Source organism: Budorcas taxicolor, chromosome 9 (genome assembly GCF_023091745.1).
Source record: "Budorcas taxicolor isolate Tak-1 chromosome 9, Takin1.1, whole genome shotgun sequence".
NCBI lineage: Eukaryota > Metazoa > Chordata > Mammalia > Artiodactyla > Bovidae > Budorcas > Budorcas taxicolor.
This window is the reverse complement of record NC_068918.1, coordinates 29622976-29647604: the sequence shown is the minus strand read 5'-3', so window position 1 is coordinate 29647604 and position 24629 is coordinate 29622976. Positions and strand designations below refer to the sequence as shown.

Genomic DNA, 24629 nt, shown 5'->3' with positions numbered 1-24629 from the left:
TCATGAGAAAGTTCTTTTTGTAATTTATCTGAAAGTATCATCCCATTCTTCTAGATGGAGATGAGATGGTAATGTGTTTTTTCTAATCTCACTAAGAAAAACCTTTAGGGAACCATAAAATAATTAGATGGTTTAATTTGATTTTCTGCCACAGATGCTTTTCCCAGCATCAAATTGCACATCATTCTTTCTGTTTGTTTAACATACTAAGAGAGTTCAGCAGTAGGATAGGGGCCAGGACAACTGTTCCAGTCTATAGAACCTATATGCCTTCCTTTCCCACCCCTCCAACAATTTTAATGGTCCATGAATCAATCCTAACTTATAAAAGCGTGAATCATATAACATGGCATGACCCCTGGTTCCCTAGGGGTTATGTGTGTGTGTATGAAAATGGTTAGAATGGGTGAGTATGTATATTTAAACCAGTGCATAAGAACTCAGAAGAATTTCTCTTGCAACTTAAATTTGTGTAGCATTTTATTATTTGCAAAGTACATTAACATCAACCCTCTCGTTTTACATTTTCCTACTTGGAATGTATTTTGAGGAAGTAATTGCCTCACAGTTTGGAGAAATGACTGTGAATGGGACAGGCTTAAGTGACAGATCCACGGTTACAGGGAAAAGGAAGAGCCCAGGTGGACACTGGAATCTCTTTACCCAATGGAGTGCTGGCCCAGAGACAGAAAATAGTTTCGTGATACCCAGTGGGTGAAATTGAAGAATGATGGTCCTCTCTTCACTACTTTTTCTTGGAAGTACATTTCTTTGAGAAACGTGTCCAGTGTAACCTGGGTAGCATTATATAGAAATATGTAGGGATTAAATTTACTACTATATAGCATATATTTTATTATTATTATTTTTTTAATGAGTACTAATACCCATTAAAAATAAGGTTCTTAAATGCCATTGTCTTAGGCAATTTTGAGAGAATTCCAGTATAGTACACTGCACTCTTTCCTACTAAACACATACACATACTATACTCACACACACAACATGTACACACTATATAGTATATCAGAAGTTAATATATATTAATCAATCAATAATTAAGCTGTTTCAGCTTAACTATTCAAAGAAATACCTAATTTAGTCTAAAATAAAAATATCAGAATTAGTGTTGCCCCCTACCCATCACATACCTTTTTTTTTTTTCTTTCATGGAAAAGCATTTGGATTTTGATACTCTACATGTTTTTTGAAAATGTTGATAAACACAAGCTGTACTTGGATCTGGGTGACAGACATGCTTTCAACAAATGGAGTTTTTATTTGAGAATGGACTTTTTCCAAAAACCATTCAATCTCAGGCCTTTTGCTGCAGGTAGGGTTCAAGGGAATGCACGAAAAAGAAGAAGGTCCCCAGTACCCATGGGATATTGTAGTTTCTTTAAGATCAGGCTGCTCTTACTTCCTGTGAAGTTCATAAAGTCCTGCTCCCTTTGCTTAATCATCCAGAATGAAACCTGCTGAACAGATTCTCTTCTGCTTCCTTGCTGCTCTGACACTGCCTCCGGCCAGGCTTGTCGGGAATATTAAGGATGGCTTTACTGGGCAGAACTCTCTTCCAAACTGCAAAGGAAAATTCCTTTTAATTCTGTGGAAAGGCTTCTCTCCTGCTTCAAATTCAACATAAAAATATGTTGCTGCTCCTGGCAGTGCCATCTGCTTGATGGCAGAGGGCTCTGGGATACCCAAGAGCACTATCCGTTGTTCCTGTGCCCTGGGAAAAGAAGGCATTTCTAATGTCAGCAGTGGTGCCCTGGCTGAGTGGCACAAGAATGATCCGTTGCTGGAGGTGATGTCTCTTACTATCTTGTTACCAAATTAAGTCATATGAACCCTGCTTGGGCTCTAGCCCAATGGGCAAGATGAAGACATAGTAATTAGATAAGCCTCCTCTGGCCAGGGCTAGGTAACAATGTGTGCCAATCTTGAACACCAGATGTTTTTCTACTTCAGGGCTGGCAGGGCAAAATCAGCAAGAGCTCGGAGTCCAGGGAGGTCTGAAAGGCTGCTTTGGGTGAGGAGAAGACTTGGTATCACTGCCACTAGACGGACGTCTCCTTCCTGCCTCAGGCACCTGTCCCCTTTGCCATCTTATAGATGAACAGTCACAGGTGATGAAAGAGATGATAGAAAAATGTACATACAGCTTTTAGACAAATCACTGGTCACATAAGTAGGAATGATTTCATCTTCTGTGTGGGTTGGATGTAAAACACCTTTTTAATTTTAACCATTATTGTGAGCCAGCCTTGTGGAAGTGGGAGAGAGCCATCTGCTCCAGAAAGGTGATCATGAATAACACATAATGAAGCTCCCTTTGGCCAACACTGATTAGGACAGAATTGCATGGTGATCATGACAGCTTGGAAATCGGGAAAACTGAGTCTGCATGGAAACTCTCCCCCTTACTACCACTGTAACCTCAGATAATTATTTAATCTCTCTTATATCTTTGTCCCTTTATCTGCAAAGTGAAGATACTCATATCTGCTTCACAGAGATCTTGTGAGGATTAGATAGGAAAATGTATATATAGCACTGTGCCTTGCACATAATAAGTGTTCAATAGATGGTTGCTATCACAGGAACTTGGACATAAGCAAGATTTATTACTGATTTAAGAACTCATTTTTAAAAACATTCCTGAAACCTTTGTTATTTGCTCTAAAACTTAATATACACAATAATAATTGTGAATATTTCTGTCTTATAATGTTACTCTGAGTTACTATGGGACTTTCCAACCCCACATTTCTTTCTTCTTTCCTAGTTCCAAGCTTCTGCATGTTTTACTAAATCCCACCAAATCATGACTGCTTCACTTTGCGAAAGGGTCCATTTGCAATCCTACTCAGTGCCTCAAGGTTCTGATCTCTGAAGATTTGATTTTCTACATCCCCTTTGCCAATTGTTTTCCTTTTTTAATTAATTGAATAGCTGACTGTGCTGGGTTTTCCTGGCAGCACAGAGGCTTTCTCTAGCGGCAGTGCGCAGGGGCTATTCTTTAGTTTCCTTGCACAGGCTCCTCATTGTGGTGGCTTCTCTTGTGGAGCACAGGCTCTAGAGCTCTTGGGCTTCAGTCGTTGTGGCCTGTGGGCCAGTTGCAGCTCGTGGACTCTAGAGCACAGGCTCAGTAGTTGTGGCGCACGGGCTTGGTTGCCCACGGCCTGTGGAATCCTCCCGGTCCAGGGATCGAAACCAAGTGCCCTGCATTGGCAGGAGGGTTCTTAACCACTAGACCACCAGGAGGTCCCAATTATTTTCTAAATAGATGCGGCTAATGGGTGACAAACCTGGGAAATTGGAGGACTAGGGGAGGGAAGACAGGTTACTTCTTTGCCATTTCCCTGGGCTTTGGGTTGCGTTTCTAGCGTAATCAGAGTCTCCATAATTCCATCTCTTTCTAGAAGTCCTCTCTGTGGTCACGGTTTCCACTGGGCAGATTTCTGCCACAGCCCCAGTTCCCATCTGAACCCTGACTCCATGAGCGACTGCTCCTCTGTGGATGTGGCCTCTGTCTGGATGGTCTGTATTCAGACCTTCAATGGCATCACCTCCCTTGTCTCTGCAGCTCTAGAATAGCTTTTGGCTCTGGCTATTGACACTAAACTCTGAGTATCCTCACCATTCCCTCAGTGTCTCTAGCTCCTACTCCTTTGTAACTAGTGTCCTATGTTAATAACCTCTATTGGACTACTTGGTGTGGTTTCTCCTCCTAACTAGACCTGACTGATTCAATCATGGTGATTCCACAGCTGTTTTCTAAGCAACTAACCTAGTGGAGAAATTTGATTTTTAGTTGAGCTTTGTATCTGAGAGGGCATTTACAAAAATAGGTATTGGACTATGACTCATTTCTTTTTTTTTTTTTTTTTAATTCAAGAAAGCTAAAAAATTCCTGCTCTAAACTTCGGTGACTAACTGATTTCGTTAGCAAACAGCTATATAGTAGAGAGTTTGTGCCTGAGACCTATAGGTAAAAAAGTACAGTGAAGTTCAACACATAGCTGCATGCCCACAGGAGGGAGAAAAGACTTTATTTTCTTCATTCTTACTGTTAGTGCCATAGTTCCCGATATTTAGGAGTTTGAAATAGAAATAGTTTCAAGTTTATCCTAAATAAAAGAGCTTAGAATTATGAACTAAACCTAAAATTTAAGTATTAAGATTTTTGTATATTTTTATATAAGATTTATGTATAGTTTTTCAATCTTTTAAACTCTTAATTTTATATTGGAGTATAACTGATTAACGGGCTTCTCAGGTGGCACTAGTAGTAAAGAATTTGCCTGCCAGTGCAGGGAGTGTGGGTTTGATCCCTGAATTGGGAAGATCCCTTGGCGAAAGAAACGGAAACCCACTCCAGTATTCTTGCCTGGAAAATTCCATGGACAGAGGAACCTGGTGGGCTACAGTCCATGGGGCTGCAAAGAACTGAACATGACTAAGTGACTGAGCACCATAGCTAATTAACAATGCTGTAATATCTTCAGGTAGATAGCAAAGGGGCTCAGCCATACATATGCATGGAAAGATAGTTTATTTTTGCTCTGCCCTTCATTCATATAGTTCCTCCAGATCAAATAAAGAAAAAAAAGAATAAACAAAAGAAAATTCCTCCTAATCAAATATGAAAAAGATAACTAATAGTAGCAAGCAAAGTTTCTGCTTAGTTGCAGGGAATTTCATAAAATAATTCTGATATTTCAAACTTGCTGCTTAAGTCAGTCAGTACAAAAGAATCAGACTTATGACTTCCTTCACTTTACAGATCATTTGTAATTTGAGGGGAAAATAGCTGCCCAGAGGAAAAAAGGAGGTTTGAATTCTAAAGTTTAGGAAAGTTGTATTAACTAAACATCTCAAATAAAACAAAACCAGATCCTCTTAGGCAATCAGAGGGCCACGTACACAGGCTTTCATCTTTGTGCACATGAGCTGCATTCAATAGGAAAGAGAACGTGGAACTCTCAAAGTGTCCTGAGACATATGTCTTTGTTTAATTCCTTGAATTGATTCTTTTTTGTTTCCCATACTTATCGGAAAAATATCACCATTCCATCAGGGTTATGGAACTTATCTAAAGTTGTGGAATATCTGCTCTGATGGCTTTATATGACCACTATGTTAATGTAAATAAATAAATTTATTCAGTCGACATTTCAGGCAAATGTGCACTAAGGTAGGCTAAAAATTATCTTAGTTGGCACACCTGGTGCTTAGTAATTATTAAAAAATGTCACAGTTTAGCAACAATAATGGAACTCTAATTTTTTTAAAAAGTTATTGAGGAAGGAAACATACACTAATGAGAGCATTTCTTAAAATTGTCTATCAAAGTAACATACCCATAAAAGTGAGTCAATTAGGGAAAAAAATGTAGTGTTTTAATGACACAGAAAGAGTTTGTAAAGGAAACTGGATCCAGGACTTAGACAGCTTTGGATTCCATCATTATAAAAATGTAATATAGTAATGGAAACATATATTTAAAGATTGATGCAATTATAAAGGAAACTAGAAAGCATCATATGAGAAAAAGAAGATTAATGCAATGCTTATTTATTTATTCAAAGGACTATATTTAAAATCTGTTTTAGATTAAAGAAAATTGAGCAGAAAATACATAGGATTCCCAGATAACCCCTTTTATCCTGAATGTAGTTTCCCTTAATTATTAACATTTTTCATTGGTATGGAACATTTGTTACCATTGATAAGCTTACAGTCACACATTATTATTAACTAAAGTTTATAACATCAGAGTTCACTGTTTGCATTATATATTCTGTGGGTTTTGGCAAATGTATAATGACACTGATTCACTGTCACAGTATCATTCAGAATAGTTTCACTGCCCTGAAAATTCTCTGTGCTCCACTTGGTCATCCCATCTTCCCTTCTACAAGCCCCTGGCAACCACTGATCTTTATGTTGTCTCCACAGTTTCACCTTTTCAAGAATGTCAGAGTTGAAATCATATAGCATGCAGACTTTTCAAATTGAATTATTTCACTTAACAATATGCATTTAAGGTTCCTTCGCATCTTCCCATGGCTTGATAGCTCATTTATTTTTATTGCTGAATGATATCTTGTCATACAGATGTGCCATGAATTATTTATCCATTCATACTGAAGGACATTTGGTTGCTTCCAAGTCTTGGCAATTATGAACAATGCTGCTATAAACATTTACGTGCAGATTTTGTCTGGACGTAAGTTTATAACTTATCTGGATATTTCTGGGAATTTTAACACATGACAAGTTTATGGAAAATATGCCATAAAATTTATGTTAGGTGATTTAAAAATATTAACTGAACTGACAAATTTCTATAATATATACATGTAAATTTACCTAGAGAAGAATTCGAAGATCTGGAAAGTATTATAATAACTAAAAATTGTATCAGTGACCAAAGATATTCCCACTAAGAAAATTCCAAGCACAGATTCTCTACCCATATGTTTTAGGAGTGTTCACAGAACAAATATTTCAATCTTAATTATACTATTCCAGGGTGCTAAAAAATTTTTTTATGAAGCTAGTGTAATTTCAATACCAACATGTAACAAAGATAGTAAGGAAACAAAACATGGGAAAATTTTATTTATGAATTTATGAAGCAAGGATATAAAAATCATAAATAATATGCTTACAAAGAGAATTTAGAACATATATAAAGCATAATAGTATAATCTACCATGACAAATTTGGGTTTATTTCTGGAAGATAAGCTTGTATTAATGTTAAAATATATCTTAATATAATTTGCCATACTACAAGATTAAAGAAGATCACAAAATTTCCTCAAGCACTCAATAAAATGTAATCTTCACTGATGTTGATGTTCTTGGCAAATTAGAACCAGAAGGGAATTACCTGAATTGACTCAAAATCAACAGTAAATTTTATATAGAGTGAGGAGAAAAAACTGAAAGCTCTACTTTTGAGTTTGCAAAAAAAGATCAAGATTCTAAGTACTAACTTTTTATTCAATATTTTACCAGTGTTTCTAGACAGTGTTATCATAAGAAAAAGAAATATGTTTAATGACTGAAAAGAACAAAAATATAAAAGCTTATTTGCAAATCATATAATTTTGTACAAGGAATGGCCATAGGTACCTACAAGTAAATTACTCAAAATTAAGAGGAAAGCAAAGCTGCCAAATGAAGTCTATATAGTAAAATTATTATTTTCCTATTCTGTGCTTAGTTGCTGTTTCTTGTCCGACTCTGCAACCCCATGGACTCTAGCCCATCAGGCTTCTCTGTCCATGGGGATTCACCAGGGAAGAATACTGGAGTAGGTTGCCATACCCTCCTCCGGGGATTACATTTCTATACAACAGTGATAAATAGTAAGAATACAAACAAAAGCTGGCTTAAAACTCAACATTCAATAAACAAAGATTATGGCATCTGGTCCCATCACTTCATGGCAAATAGATAGGGAAACAATGAAAACAGTGACAGACTTTATTTTTTTGGCCTCCAAAATCACTGCAGATGGTGATTGCAGCCATGAAATTAAAAGATGCTTGCTCCTTGGAAGAAAAGCTATGATCAAACTAGATAGCATATTAAAAAGCAGAGACATCACTATGCCAAAAAAGGTCTGTCTAGTCGAAGCTATGGTTTTTCCAGTAGTCATGTATGGATGTGAAAATTATACCATAAAGAAAGTTGAGCAGTGAAGAATTGATGCTTTTGAACTGTGGTGCTGGAGAAGACTCTTGAGAGTCCCTTGGACTACAAGGAGATCCAACAAGTCCATCCTAAAGGAAATCAGTCCTGAATATTCATTGGAAGGCTTGATACTGAAGCTCTAATCCTTTGGCCACCTGATGCAAAGAACTGACTCATTGGAAAAGACCCTGATGCTGGGAAAGTTTGAAAGCAGGAGGAGAAAGGGATGGCAGAGGATGAGATGGTTGGATGGCATCACTGACTCAATGGCCATGAGTTTGAGCAAGCTCTAGGAGTTGGTGATGGACAGGGAAGCCTGGTGTGCTGCAGTCCATGGGGTCACAAAGACTCAGATAATGCTGAGCAACCAAACTGAACTGACAAACAAAAAATTTAAAGATATTATTTGTACTAGCACCAAACATACAAATTATATAAAACATATTTAACACAGAATGTTCAAGAACTCTATGAGGAGATATAAAATATAAGTGAAAGATAGTCAATAATACCTAAATAAGTGAAAAAGTAAGTTTCATTAATTATCTTGAGGTGATTGTAGATTCAGTGCAATCCTAGTCAAAATCGTAGCATGGTTTTTCCATAAAAATTGACAAGCTAATTAAAAAATGTATATGTAAATTCAAGAGACCATATAGATACAGTCTTAAAAAGACTTGCTCTTCTGTATATTAAGACTTATTGCCTGTATATACATGTATAAAAATATGGAAACACTGTGTTTTGCACTAGGGACTAATTTAGTGTCATAGGTCAATTACACTTCTACAAACAAATAAGCAAAGAAACTCATTGAAAAAGAAATAAGATTTGTGATTGCTATAGGTGAGGGGGTAGGAAGAGGGGAAATTAGATTAAAAAAAGATTTATTACAAAGCTATATTAATTAAGAAAATGTGGTATGGGTGTAGATAGACAGACTGATGAAAATGGAGAGCCCCAAAGTAGGCCCCACATATGTAGTAGCCCCACATATGTGCATGTATGACATTTATGACAGGGATGGCATACGAGTTTAGTGGAGGATGAACAATATTTTCCATAAATTCTATTCAGGCCACATGTATTTATATTAACAACACATCAGAATCCTAATTTATATCATGCACAAAATAAAGCCTGGGTGAAAGGCAAAATTATTAACATGTGAAAATATCTTCATGATGTCAAGGTGCAGAATAATCTATATCTTTAACTTCATGTTGGTGTAGTAAAAAAGAGAAAAATATCATAGTAGACAGCCAACTATATTTATTGAACTGAACAGGCCATTTCTTTATGTGTTAAGATGTAGCCACTATTTTGTACACTTTAGTCTTCTTTCCTTGCGTGAATGTGTGCTAAGTCGCTTCAGTCGTGTTGGACATTTGTGACCCTATGGACGGTAGCCCTCCAGCCTTCTCTGTTCATGGGATTCTCCAGGCAAGAATACTGGAGTGGGTTGCCATTCCCTCCTCCAGGGGAATCTTCCTGGCCCAGGGATCGAAACTGTGTCTTACGTCTCCTGCATTGGCAGGCGGGTTCTTTACCACGAGCGCCACCTAAAATACAAAACGCAGGACTGTGCTCGTGACGCAGTGGTTAAGAATCCACTTGCCAGTGCAGGGGACCTGGGTTCTATCCTTGGTCTGGGAAGATTCCACATGCTGTGGAGCAACCAAGCCCCTGCACTGCAACTACGGAGCTTGAGCGCTGCAACTGCTGAAGCCCATGAGGCTAGAGCCACGCTCTGCACCAATAGAAGCCCCTGAGATGTAATCCTGCACCCACAACATGTAGTCCTCACTCATGGCAGCTAGAGAAAATGAGCAAAGCAGTGAAGACTCCGTGCAGCCAAAAATAAAGTAAGTACATAAATAACATTAGAAAAAATCATTGAAACAAAACAATACAAAACACGTCGAATGTGAAACAGTATACCAGTGATATCTTTGTAGCATTTTACTAGAAGAAATACAAAATTTGCAAAAATGCCTTTTAAATGCATTGTGGCAAACTTACAGTATTCAAATACTAATAGACTTTTTTCTTTTTCCTGAGATATAATTGATCTGCAATTATAATTCCATATAATTATTTTGATTACAATTATACAATTATATAAACTTGAAGTGTTAAACAGTGATTCAAAATTTTTAAAGGTTATACTCCATTTATAATTATTGTATAATACTGGCTACATTCTCTGTGTTATACAATATATCCTTGTAACTTATTTATTTTATACCTAGTAGTCTGTACCTCTTAATCCCCTACCCCTATTTTGCCCTTCCTCACTTGCCTCTCCCTACCAGTAACCACAAGCTTGTTCTCTATCTGTGAGCCTGTTTCTTTTTTGTTATATTCACTAGTTTTATTTTTTGGATTTCATGTATAAGTGACATTATATAGTATTTGTCTTTCTCGCTCTGCCTTGTTTCACTGAGCATAAACAAATAACTAATAGACTTTAAACATTCTTTGCCATTTACATAATATAACTGTTTCTATTTTGTTATTTAAATAATATCACAAGGTTGACATCTTCTTTCTAAAATGTGAAAAGAAAAATATATGAGAAGAAAGGGAAATAATAAAAATGAGATATATTTGTAGACCTCTGAGAACTGTTTTTCTAAGGAGTAAAACAACAAACATGACTTGCTTGTTTTAAAGACTATCTTTACTTCTAAAAAGCTACCAAAGCTAAAGTTATTTATTCCAATATAATGTTTTTTCTTCATAAAATATTGGGTTCTATAGCAAACATGTTAGCAAGAACAATTTTTATAATGTGTTCAGCTTAATATTGCAAAAGTTGCATTACTAAGAAACTGTGTTATCAAAAACAATTGTTTAACAGGGAAAAGAGAGTTAAGGGTTAGAAAGTTTCCGTCTTGCAATAACAAAGGGAATTTTACTATAGGAGTTTCAATAGTGCTTTTTAAGTATGCACAGAATGTTTGTGTTTCCCCAAGGTGACTGTATTTGGGTATAAGACCTTTAAGGAGGTGATAAATATTCAGTGAGGTGATAAAGGTGAGCCCCTAAACCAATAGGGCTGGTTCCCTTACGAAGAAGAGTGAAAGACACCAGAGTTCACTTGATCTTGTGAAAGAACTGTGAGAAAATGAATTTCTGCTGTTTAAGGCACCCTGTCTATGGTATTTTGTTATGACAGCCTGATGTGACTCATAGAAGAACTAAAAATGCATGGCTGTAAAACCTAAACATCTCTCACTAAATGCGGCATTTATGACTGCCAGTATTTGCCCCATGATAATGGCCATTTCTATCACTAGCAGCAATATGATTAGCATAGTTTCTTACAAACAATATTTATTTCATCCTTATTTATTATTATTTCCTTAGTTTTTGCCATTTAACTAATCACCCCAAAACTTGGTGAATTAAAAATATATCCATTTATTTTGCTCATAATCTTTAGTTCTGGTTTTAGCTGGGATCCTTAAGAGCTGGCAGTTACCTGAGGGTCAGCAAGGCATATCTGTCTCTGGAAGTGGGTCTGTGGCTAACATTAGCCTATAAGTTTCTCATATTGTTTTGCTTACTTTTATTCCAATCATTAAGCTCAGTTTTGGGAAAACTGTGGGAAAATAATAAATACTTCTTGGACAGATGGTATTAAGACAGTGACCCTGGACTGTGAATTGCCAAAAAACATGGCGATCCTTCAGAGAGCTGACCAGGGTCACTCTTCAGGGAAGGTGTTGAGACCTCTGGGGAACAAATGGGAATTACGTAGAAGGTCTTTGCTAAGAGTTAATCCCTCAAGAAAAACCACCCTGGAGCTGCTGGTAGCAGAGCCAGAGATGCCCTGAAAGAAGGTTTTGTTGACAGGAATTGCCTCGATAAAGGCAGGAATTCATTGTTGAAAATCTCCAGTTCATCCCTTGTTGTAGAACATGTATTGTGTGTTCAGTCACTAGGTTGTGTCAGAGTCTCTGTGGCCCCATATACTGTAGCCCACCAGGCTTCTCTGTTCATGGGATTTTCCAGGCAAGAATACTGGAGTGGGTTGTCATTCCTTTCTCCAGGGGATCTTCCTGACCCAGGGATCAAACCTGTGTCTCCTGCATTGGCAGGTGGATTCTTTACCACGGAGCCACCTAGGAAGCCCTAAACATGTGTTATCTCCTCACTAAGGAGAGAGGCATATTTTTCCCCTGATAGCAGCACACATGAATTTCTCACACAATCTAGTCTGTTCTTAATACAGTTATCTTGAAGCTAGGTTAAATGAAAACATTTTGAGTCAAAACTATTGTACACACTATAAGGACAGTATTTGGGTGATATATATGAACTATGATCCAAAAGGATCATAACCAAAGTTTGCAAATTATTTTCTTATACATTATTACAGTGGATGCGTTAAACATCCTTTGTGAGGTGGGTAAGTCAAGTATTATTGTGTTATGATTTCACAGGTATGTAAACAGGCTCAGAGGCTCACAGGACTTGCTCTATCTTCAGACCAATAATTAGTGAAACTAAGATTCGAAAAATATCTTAGGATTCCAGTCCAATTACTTTCCTCAAGGCAATGTTGCAATTCCAAAAGAAAAACTCAGTTGAAAAATAAAGGATGTTTCTCTTAGGTTTTGTTTCGAAGTCTAAGAAGTGTAGTTGTGGCCCATGGGGAGAAAGTATTTATGTGAAGATATTTGTGTAACTCAACAGTCTATTGGCTAACTTTCTTTAAAAGAGACTTTGAAGGCAAACACTTGAACCATGCTTGCAGAACAATCCTTCAGAATTTCTTTTTCACATTCAGCTTAACATCTATTTACAAAAAGGTTTAAGTTGAATTGATGGTAGTAATATGAAATTTTGGCCTGTATTTTCCAAAATTTTTCTCAACTGAAATACATAATAATCTCTGAAAACCTTGCTTTAAACTTGCATTATTTTCTTAAGATCAAAGAAAAATTGGCATTATTTGTTGGCAAAAAAAAATGAAGTGACATTCCAAGCATCAAAGATGTTTTAAGTGTTTTAAAAATACAATTACACTATTCATCTGTTTTCCCTTTAGAACCAACCAATGTACCATGCATACCAGCTATGGTAGTTACTGTGCCTTGGATGGGATGCTAAAATGTAGTCTCAGTTGAAATAAATTGAAGTTCCTTCATTAGGGACTAAACACCACCAAGAGAGGAATCAGTTTCCTTTAATCTTTCACATAAAGAGGCAATCTCTTTAAATTCAAGTAAAGAATTTTGCACATTTATTATATTTTTGGATGATGGAACTTACACATGTACAGGCTAAATGTCATTCTTTACAAAGAAAGCATGTAGTAAATATCTACTTCTGCTATTTCCTCTAACAAATGACTACTCTAGCAAGCCAAACTCTCTAATAGTACAATTCCTATCTTCTTTTCTCATCCTAATAGTATTCTGTTACATTGATTTGATGCTTCTATAAATGCATAAATCTTGGCACTCAAATGAAGCAGCAAGGAAACTCCTCTCGTCCATGTCAAATGTAAGTTCTCACCCTGCATATTGGGGGTAGGGTCACAAATTTCCCCTGGTTTTCTGGGGCTTTCCTGGTTACAGTGATGAAAATTCTCACCCAAGAAATCCCTTAGGTCTGGGAAAAATAAATGGTTAGTAATTGAAGAGCTGTCAAACCTGGACTGTTGGTATTTTAGAGGGCTGATCTTAGCAGACTTTTAAATTTATTTTTTAACTTGTATGTAGTTTCAAATTTTCCAAGGAGTTGAAAGCATGCATGTGGGTGCTCGCATGCATGCGTGCGCGCACACACACACACACACGCGCGCACACACACACACACCCCTTTTATCCAGATTAGTAATTGTTTAATTAAACTTTCTATATCATCTATCACCCATCTATCTGCATTTTAGAATAGACAGGAGATATGCCCCTTTACCTCTAAAAATTCAGTGATTATTTCCTAAGAATGAGTACAGTCCCTTTTATAACTGGAGTATATTCAGTATGTTTGTTAAAACTCTAAAATTTGGCATTTATGCATACTCTAATTCATAGTACATATTCAAATTTCATTAAATGTTCCATGATATCCTTTACAGATTTTCCTACTCTAAGATCTAATCCAAATTAAATGAATTTCATTTAATTATTATGTCCCATTAGTTTTTTATGTCCTTTTAGTCTTCTTTAGTTTGCAGTTTTACTTTTTTTCTGTTTTTCTCATCCTTGAGAGTTTTGAAAAGTATAAGTAGGTCTCTTATTGTGTAGAACATTCCTTAATTTGGGTTTGTCTAGTTTCCTCATGATTAGATTCAGGTTATAAAGTATTTAGGAAGGAATATCACTGAAGTGATGCTGTGTCTTTCTCAGTGTATTGTATCAGAAGCTCCATAATGGTAGTTTATTCCAATATTGCTGAGGTGGGGAAATGCTTTAGATTTTAATCCTCGAGTTTTAGTAGCTAAGGGATTTTCTAATGCCAGTATTCCATCCATATTAGTTAGTTACCGATCTATTGTCATTCTGTTGTAAGGAGGGGTTACCACTTGTGTTTTAATTTATAGGCGGGACTCAGTGCTGTATGAAATTTGTCATTATGATTGTCCTATTTGTGTGTGTGTGTGTGTGTGTGTTAGTTGCTCAGTCGTGTCTGATTTTTTGCCAACCCATATAGCTCACCAGGCTCCTCTGCCCATGGAATTTTCCAGGCAAGAATACTGGAGTGGGTTGTCATTCCCTTCTCCAGGGGATCTTCCTAATCCAGGGATTGAACCCAGGTCTCCTGCACTGGAGGCAGATTCTTTACCGTCTGTGCCACCAGGGAAACCCTGTGAACCACAGGGATTGAGCCACAGGCATTGTCCTATGGTCTAGCTTTATTATTTGATGTATCAGTAGCCCTATGGGGTAACATTTTCTGAAATATGCAGTGATCTCAGGTCCCTGAATCTTCTGAAAACAGAAGCAAAATTCATCTATTTCTTATCTTTTGCAAAAATAAGAGGAATAAGTGTATGATCCGAAAACACTTTTGAAAACTTCAAAGAAGAGACACATGTACATTCCACGGGAAAATTCTTCCACAGCTCATCAGACAAGTGCATTGTGTGTCTCCTACACTCAGCACATCTTACCAGGTGCTGCTTCATACAAAACTGCAGAGTTGAGTCCTTGGGAGAATATAGCTTCCATATCACCTGCCTGCAAGGGTTCTTCTTATTATTTCAAATGTTAATGGCACAGTTTTAAAGAAATGTTAACTGAATAGTTTGTAAGACTCAAAGAGCAAAACATAGCTAGTAACACACAGGTTATATGTTTAAGATTCCTTTTTTTTTAAAAAATTTTGCGATTCCTTTTGTTATGTCATAGTTGATCAGAAGAGAGTCTTACACAGATAAGTCAGTTTGAAGACAATCAGTACTCATTTTGTGAATAAAAGAATGGTTTTTCAAAACTGGTAAATTGATAGGCATTTATGATTTACTTCATTTTCCAGTGTGTTCTTAGTTGATAGGTTTTATATCCACAGACATGCTTAATTCAGGAAGCAGCAGTGAAGTGTAATGATTAAGTGACTTGGGCTGAAAAGCCCTTCACTTGGTTGATATTATGGGTCCTTCACCTGTAGGTTGAAATAGAATAAGCTCATGACTCCTGAGTCCTAAAACTTGGGTCATTTCCTTGGATATGGGCATTTATAAGTAGGCATGAGGTGAAAGTAATACTTTAAGTAAGAATACTGAGAACAGCTAATTACACCTAGCTGTAATATCTGGGAAACTCTACAGTTTGCCTGACTTACCTTTGGCTTTGTCTCAGGGACGACTACACATCCTGGTGCTACTTAGCTAACAGTTACTGCAGTTTTAACTCCTCAGTGCAGTAAAAAGAAACCATTATTTTCATGACTAGGCTGTAAAAAACATCATGACTTATTTTCTTAAGAGACTTGAGATATTTAAATAAATCCCTTTTCTACACTAAGATAGAAAACTCATTTCTTCAGTAAAATAAATACCAATGAGTTCATATTGAACTAGATGAGCTCTCTGTTTGCTTTCAGCTCCAAAAATACTATATTTGTAATCATGAAGTGCTTAATCATAAGCTTTTATACCTAGCACATTAGGCTTAAACTAAATTGAGGACAATCCTCTGTCTATCTAGAAAGACACTTTATAATAGGGATTTACGGTACAATCATCTATATGACTTATACAGTTAAAATCTATTTCTTAGGACTTGGAATTTAATTACCATTTCTAGCAGTTGATAGTTACTGTATCTTCACTTTAAAGACATTGTTGGTCATATTTAAGAATCATCTGAAGATGACTCTGGTTAGGAATGAAAACCCCAGTTTATTGTTCCTATAGGAAAATGCCATCTGCTAAGAGTGATTTCCTTTATGATCTTTAAGATGTGGATTCAAACTTTTTTTTTTTAACAACCCGTTTTAGCTCCAGATTGGCCGTGTTCTGTCCCATGGCCAACAGGCAGGAATAGAAGTGGAGGCTGTGCCTCCGCTGACCTTGAGATGACCTCGCACTGACCTTGCATTGCAGCCAATTGCGCTGGCGCTGCGACCTCCTGACTGCTGCAGTGTCCTGCAGCCTGGTCTATCCATCGAGCTGGGAAAAGGGTGGTAAAGAAGGTAGACTGAGGACTTGGTGGTACCATAAAAGCCTGAACCATGGAGGACCAGTAAATGGCAACACGCACAAGTGGAGTGTAGGTGTGTATTTGTTTAGAAACTGATCCACTCTGACACTTGGGGGGCTCTGACAGACTCCTCTATGAAGCATCGGTCAATATAATCTCTTAACGTTAAAAAATGCACTGTGGGGTGACTCTGGCACCCCAAGTATTCATCCTCTGTGTGTGTGTGTGTGTGTAAGTGTGTGCATGCTCAGTCACTCATTTGTGTCAACTTCTTGGGGCCCCATGGAGTGTTGCCTGCCAGGCTCCTCTGTCCATGGGATTCTCCAGGCAAGAATACTGGAGTGGGTTGCTATTTCCTTCTCCAGGGGATCTTTCAAATCCAGGGATCAAACCAGGGTCTTTTATGTCTCCTGCATTGGCATGCAGGTGTGTGTTATTTGCTCAGTCAGCTTGTACTCTTTGTGACCCCATGGACTGTAGCCAGCCAAGCTCTTCCATCATGGGGATTTTCCAGGCAAAAATACTGGACTGGCTTGCCATTTCCTGCTCCAGGGGATTTTCGCCACCTGGGGATTGAGCCGGATTTTCCACGTTGCAGGCAGAATGCAGGCAGGTTCTTTAACACTAGTGCCACCTGGAAAGCCATTCATCCTCTTATACCTCAACATACTGAGGTTTACCCACAAACTGACTTCCCATGAAAGATTCCGTGGGAAAGAAGAAGCAGTCCTAAAGCAGTGGTCTCCAATGTTGAGAGGGAAACAGAAGAAAAAGAGAAAAAAAGTAGTAGAGAAAGACAAAAAATCATCTGAAAGCAAAGGCAAACAGAGATAAAGATTGCAAAGAAATGGGGACTGGGTGAGGGGTAAAAGAAGAAAGATGCTTTGAGGAAGACAACTTGTATGTCATCAGAATCTCACTTTATACTTTTTGAAAACTACTTATCCCAGAACTTTTCTATTTCTAAGATCTCCTCTTTTCTTTCCTTCATAATCACTTCTTCTTACTCCTGCCGCCTTGTTTTATGGTACCACCTACACACCAGTTTATGTAGATACCACAGAAGAAAAGAAAGATAGCAGGGAAAGGGGAAGGGAACATAACTGTGTGTTGGACACTGTAGAACATCTTAATGATAAGTGTATTAGATGTGTTTACATATGAGGAAGAAGCGATTTAAACAAAAGATTGAAAAGATTCTAACTGGTTAGATTGATGAGGAACGAATCATGCAGCTTCTGGAGATTTATAAGGTCTTACTTAACTTTTAGTTTTGCTTGTAATCCCAACATTTTATTGACAGCTTTGAGAATGGTGTGTAGCTAGATCCAAGTTGATCTATTTGTGGATAATTATTAACAAAGAAGGCTGAGTGCCAAAGAATTGATGCTTTTGAACTGTGGTGGGAGCAGACTCTTGAGAATCCCTTGAACTGCACGAAGATCAAATCAATCAATCCTAAAGGAAATCATCGAATATTCATTGGAAGGACTGATGCTGAAGCTCCAATACTTTGGCCACTTAATAGAAAGAGCCTCCTCATTGGAAAAGACTCTGATGCTCAGAAAAATTGAGGGCAGGAAGAGAAGGGGGCAACAGAGGATGAGATGGTTGGATAGCATCACTAACTCAATGGACATGAATTTGAGCAAACTCTGAGGGATTGTGAAGGACAGGGAAGCCTGGAGTGCTGCAGTCCATGGGGTCATAAAGAGTCAGACACAACTTAGCAACTGAACAACAGTATCAATATGTACACAATCTCTGTTTTAATGGCAAGTAAATAGTAAATTTGTAAAATAGTAAATCTGTCAATAGTAAAAGCCCTAATAAAATAGTCTCTCTCAAATATGCCAAGATAGTTTGTGCACCATACATTGTCCCATATTTTGCCTAATCTGTTTTGCGCTCTCCACTGGGGACCATCCTATTTCCAGTTCTTTCCTTTATTCTTCCCTCCCTCCCACCTCCCTCCTTCCTCCCCTTCCTCCTTTCTCTTTTCCCTCTGTCTCATCATTTCTTTCTCTCTTTTTCTTTCCAAGTAATCCTAGTCATCTCTCTTTTTGGTTGAGTCATCACTCTTTACATCATCACTGACATGCTGTGGAAGAACATCAGGAAAAGATTAACACGTGAAGTATGATCCCCTGACGTATTGTAGTCACACAATGCCTATTTGGAGGAATTGTGCAGAAGGTTTGGTCAATATAACAATGCTCAGAATGTTTTCCTATTCTGGGATAATAAATGTTATCTCCAAGGTTGTGATTCAGAAGTCTAACCTGTGAGAGCAAGTTCTTCATTACATTTTGATCACTGTGGTTACAGTGATGTGCTTTATTTCTAAGTCTGGGTATCCTTCCTTGGGCTATAAGAGATCGTAAGAATTGCAGGTAATATACATGCAGGCTTTCCATTGTTTTTAGCAAGCAGTTTGGTTTAGAATGGGAATTTAAAATCACAGATAATGCCACAGCTTTACAAAATCCAGTTGTTAATTCTTCCTCGGGGCTGTTGCACTGGGGCTTATCAAGGAGACACTGATTAGTTTCATTGTGGGGTCAGTTTTGAGTGTGGAGGTAGTTTTTGTTTAACATTCTCCTGGGAAAAGTCCCAATCACCCATGGGAAAGGAAATCACAAGTTTGGAAGGTCAGCTATCTCCTGACCTGCGGAAGGAAAGAAGGTGTGTTGGGGAGTGGTTGAGGCCAAAGGAAGAGGATAACAGTGAGCTAAAGTTCTCTTTCCTGTTCCCAACCATAGGCTCTTCATAGAAAATTTACCTTCATACTTTGATGCATGAGCTTTAAAAATTCTGCAACTCATTTTTAAATTCCTCAGAGAATAGCAAGCAATATATTTCTAGCACCTTAAAACTGACTTTATATGTTTTCAGAGGTATTATTTTATTTGATTCTCAGAAGAACCATATGAATTATCTTTTATTCCCATTTTTGGGAGAGGAACAAAGACTATGAGAAACTGACGCTCCCAAGTCCACTCAGTAAGTCAGCAAATTTTCATTGGCATCTGCTATGTGTCAGGCATGTGCTAAGTCAGTAAGAGTAGAGCCAGGGTGGAGACAAATACTTTAGAATTCCCAGTCTCTGATCCTATCCTGTTCTGTGGCGCCTCGCTTCCTGATGAGTATAGTTGACAGAACTCTTCCTGGACTTCCAGCTGCATTTCTTTCTTCCTGGATAAAATTCTCCCTTCTTGCCTATTAAAATATATTAATAGCCAATGTTACTTATTTCTGACTGTGTCATTCCACTTATTCGGAGAAGGCAATGGCACCCCACTCCAGCACTCTTACCTGGAAAATCCCATGGATGGAGGAGCCTGGTGGGCTGCAGTGCATGGGGTCGCTGAGTCGGACAAGACTGAGCGACTTCACTTTCACTTTTCACTTTCATGCATTGGAGAAGGAAATGGCAGCCCACTCCAGTGTTCTTGCCTGGAGAATCCCAGGGACGGGGGAGCCTGGTGGGCTGCCATCTTTGGGGTCGCACAGAGTCGGACAAGACTGAGCGACTTCACTTTCACTTTTCACTTTCATGCATTGGAGAAGGAAATGGCAACCTACTCCAGTGTTCTTGCCTGGAGAATCCCAGGGACGGGGGAGCCTGGTGGGCTGCCGTCTTTGGGGTCACACAGAGTCAGACATGACTGAAGTGACTTAGCAGCAGCAGCAGCTTACATTCCACTTATTAGAATGTAAACTCCCTAAGGTAAAGAATCATTTTTGCTTTTGTGATTGTTGATTTTGTTTTTTATAGCATCTATGGCACAGTGTTACCCACATTAAATGTGCAATGTAGAATCACTAGATACATATGTATAAATTTCCATAAATATAATCAGTAGCCTGTGGTAATTATAAAGTAAATCATGATATTTTTCAGGTGAGGAGATGAAAATTAGCTTGAGCTGCTCTTTTCCCAGGCACCTAATTATTTTAATTGATTGACATTCTGTGTTGAAGCATAAATGAAGTAGATTTGTCACAATATGTGGGACAAATATAATCTTATAAAAATATAGGCAAATTATTTTGAATATTCAGGTTTATAATTTGACCTTGGAAATGTGTGTGTGTGTGTGTGTGTGTGTGTGTGTGTGTGTGTGTGAAGGAAAAGAATGTAATGCTAATGAAATCCAGAAATGGAACAAATGGGAATTGGGGACAGGGAGGTTGCAGCATTTTTTCATCCAAAGCAATCTCAACTCCAAGAGCAAAACTTAATGAGAGTTTTGTTTTTTGAGTGAATTGATGAGCTCACCCTTCCTTTTCATGTTTCTTTCCAATTTGCACAGCTGAAAAGCATTGTCAATTGAAACACCCTGTTAAGTCAACAATCTGTACACGCTATCTGTTAGTTCTTGTTCCGGAAGTGCCATTTTAACTATTAACCATTTGGAAAAATTAGCGTGACATTCCAAACATAGTTGATAAATTTTCCCAGGTTCACACTCAGTTGCAAACACGTTCTGAGCTATATATAATTACTGCACCCGAGGGGGTTCTGACAAAAATCCAGGTATTTCCTGTCCACACTCTGTGTCTCAGCCTGTTGTATACTTAGACCCAGGGAGCCTGATTCCAGAACATACTCCAAAGAATCTGGAATTTGAGAGCCCTAAAATAAAAATTCTGAGTGTGTGTGTGTATGTTTGGTCAGAAAGACCAGAAAAGGAGAGGAAAAGGGAGACAGAAGAAAAAGCCATTAGATGAAAACATTTAATGTAGTGAAATTCTTTAAGAAGTACATTGAAAATAAAATTTGAATATTCTGCTGTAGTTGAAATGAATAAACTAGGTCTGTGTACCAATATGGATAGATTACATGAAAAATAATGTTTAATAAAAATACAACTTGTGCAAAAATATTTAGCAATGGCATTCTTTAAGTAAAAAATACCAAAATTACACATAGATATATATATGTGGTGTAGCATGATTATTTTTAAAAATGACTTCAGTTGTATATATAAATATATTTATGAATATATAAAAATATCTATGTGTAATAAATTCTGGTTAATGGTTTTCTGGGGACAGAAAGGGTAGAGAACAAACTTGGGGAAAGGTGATTTGAGTTTTAACGTTTTATTTCCTTGAGTGAAGAAAAAGGATTACTGTCAAATGTGCAGACTAGTATTTTAAAATTATGAGTGGTGGTTGACACAGTGGCTGTTTTACTATTTTAAATATATATACTTATATGCATATAAATTAACAATGAAAGTGAACTTTTATCCTTTAACATCATTCATATGTTGAGAAAATTTATGATTAATAAAAGTTTGGAGGTTTCAGATGTACGTTACAAAAAGGAGTAATTGATCTCATTTTTAAGTGTTCTGATAAGACTCGTAGTTTAAGGAATGATGACTTTTTTTTATTGAAGAATCATTGATTTACAGTGTTGTGTTAATTTCTGCTGTATAATGTTACTGCTGCTAAGTCGCTTCAGTCGTGTCCGACTCTGTGCGACCCCATAGATGGCAGCCCACCAGGCTCCCCCGTCCCTGGGATTCTCCAGGCAAGAACACTGGAGTGGGGTGCCATTTCCTTCTCCAGTGCATGAAAGTGAAAAGTGAAAGGGAAGTCGCTCAGTCGTGTCCGACTCTTCGAGACCCCATGGACTGCAGCCCACCAGGCTCCTCCATCCATAGGATTTTCCAGGTAAGAGTGCTGGAGTGGGGTGCCATTGCCTTCTCCGCTGCTGTACGATAGAGTGATTCAATTATACATACATATATATGCATTCTTTTTAATATTTTTCTCCATTATAGTTTACATAGGACTTTGAATATAGTTCCCTGTGGTATACAGTAGGACTTTGTTGTTTATCCATTCAGTATATAATAGTTTGCATCTGCTAATCCCAAACTCCCAGTCCTTCCCTCCCTGACCTTCACTCCCTGCTTGGCAACCAAAAGTCTATTCTCTATGTCTCTGAGTCTGTTTTTTATTTTGTAGATAAGTTCATTTTATCATATTTTAGATTCCAAATATAAGTGGAGTACGTCACATGGTATCATATGGTATGGGATGGAATATCATAGATGTTTGTCTTTCTCTACCTGACTGACTTCACTTAGTATGATAATCTCTAGGTCTATCCATGTTGCTTCAAATGGCATTATTTCATTCTGTTTTATAGTATTCCACCCCATTCTCTTCATTCCTTCATCTGTTGATGGACATTTGTGTTGTTTCCATATCTTGGCTATATGTATAGTGCTGCTATGAACTTTGGGATGTACACATTTTTTTGAATTATAGTTTTGGGAGTGGTAATACTTTCTTAAAAATGTTCACCACATTACTTACTACTTGAGGCCCACTGATTATATTAATACTTTACTATTGTATTAGGAAGATTTTTGGTATTCCACTTGAGTGTTCACTGCCAGTGCATTATGGGTGTTTTGTTCGAGTTTTCCATTCCTGACTAAAACTGATAATGCACTGTCATATTTCCTTGCGCTCACTATCTGTGCAGTTGTGGAATTTGTAATACATTTAGGCAGAAAAAGAAATCCTTCTTCAAATCTTGTTGTAGGAAAAGTGAGGGTTGGATCTCATCTTGCCTCCATTGGCCTAGTCCTGTTTTTGGAATTAGCCTGGCATCTTACCCCTGGATGGGCTGCATGAGATGGGATGCTTCATGGTCTTATTTCTCCTTTACTTTTTGTTCCTTGCTTGAGAATTTAATGCCTCAAACTCAGAAGTTAAAAAAAAAATATTTGTTTTATTTAAAAATACTTTCCTCGTTAAAAAAATGAAAACTAATGGTGAATATAGTGAAAAATAGTACTCTTTCCCCTTGTATCCCATTATCTGCCCCTCTAGTGTTTCTTCTGCAGTCTTATTTGCCTTTAATTGTTCTATGGTGAGAAAATTACTGTATCCACAGAGAAGACATTTTCTAAGGGGGTGAAACTTTTCTTCTGTGCTTCTTACTTTCTCATTATTTCTCCATTTTACCCTGTACCCTCTCACCTTTTCTAAGCAAAAAGTCTTGTTCATTGTTGACTTCTATCATTTGACATCACTGCTATTTGTATTTCTAATAGCACGTGCTCTGATGCAGAATCTTCTTCAGTATCCAAGGGAATGATGCTACTTATAATGGTAGAGAAGTGGGCAATGGGGTCAAATTCCAGGTCACTGACACTGCTCAGAACGGCTGCAATCTCACCATACATCTGGATATATCTCTCTCCCTTTGGTCAAAGATTATCTTCAAAGAAGGCACATCAAATTTTACTTTGGAATTTAAGATATTTGTTGAATCTAAGATCTTATTGGACAAGAAAAGGCATTTTAGCTCTGCAGCACTTGCAGTATTACACAAGAAAAGGTGCTAGTAGTGCTAGCATTTAAAAAATGTAAAATCCTTACTTATTTTAAGGTTTTTAAATTCCTTCATGTTATGATCAGAGGATGAACATTTGTTCATATTTTTGATTGCTTGGCACATGTTGGCTTCCCTGTAGCTCAAATGGTAAAGAATCTGTATGCAATGCAGGAGACCTGGGTTTGATCCCTGGGTCAGGAAGACTGCTTGGAGAAGGGAATGGCAACCCACACTGATATTCTTGCCTTGAGAATTCCACTGGACAGAGGAGCCTGGTGGGCTATAGTCCATGGAGTCACAAAGGGTTGGACATGACTGAGCAACTAACACCACGCTGTGGCACATGTTATAAACAAATTTTATACAAGTTCAACAATTTGATATAAGTGAGAATGATGTATTAAAAAAAAACTAGCAGTTTTCCTGTTTCCATAGATTTTAAAGAAATCGTAGGAAACTTAATGGCTTTTGGTAGAAAAATACTCAGTGAGTCAGTTGAAGACTTATTCTATCTAAAGAAAGCCAGTTTTTTGTTGATCTGTTGCAGACACTATTAACACTATGGTTTAATGACTTAAATACTTTGAATGAAACAGAAAACTTTATTACATACTATTTTTTTCTGTGTTAATGTATATGACAGTAAAATGGAAGTAGTGGGATTTTAGTGAAAAAAGTGTCACAATGATTTCAAATGCTTACAGTGGAATGAAAACAAGAGAAAAGTTGATTAAGTTAATTAGCTAAGTTTTCAGCTTATATTGATAATAAATTGCATGTGTTACCTGTCACCCTGCATCATCTCTGCTCAGTAATGTCCTTTTCTGTGTTGACCATCTCCAGAGTCCTTCTAATTATATATAAGGAATAGATCCTTATATAAAATGG

The 24629-nt window shown here is 37.4% G+C and overlaps 1 pseudogene; it reads right to left on the bottom strand.

Annotated features, from left to right (window-relative positions):
- Nucleotides 1-1459: 1459 nt before the first annotated feature.
- LOC128053587 (CWF19-like protein 1) lies at nt 1460-16405 on the bottom strand (annotated as a pseudogene).
- Between the last annotated feature and the right edge of the window lie 8224 nt (nt 16406-24629).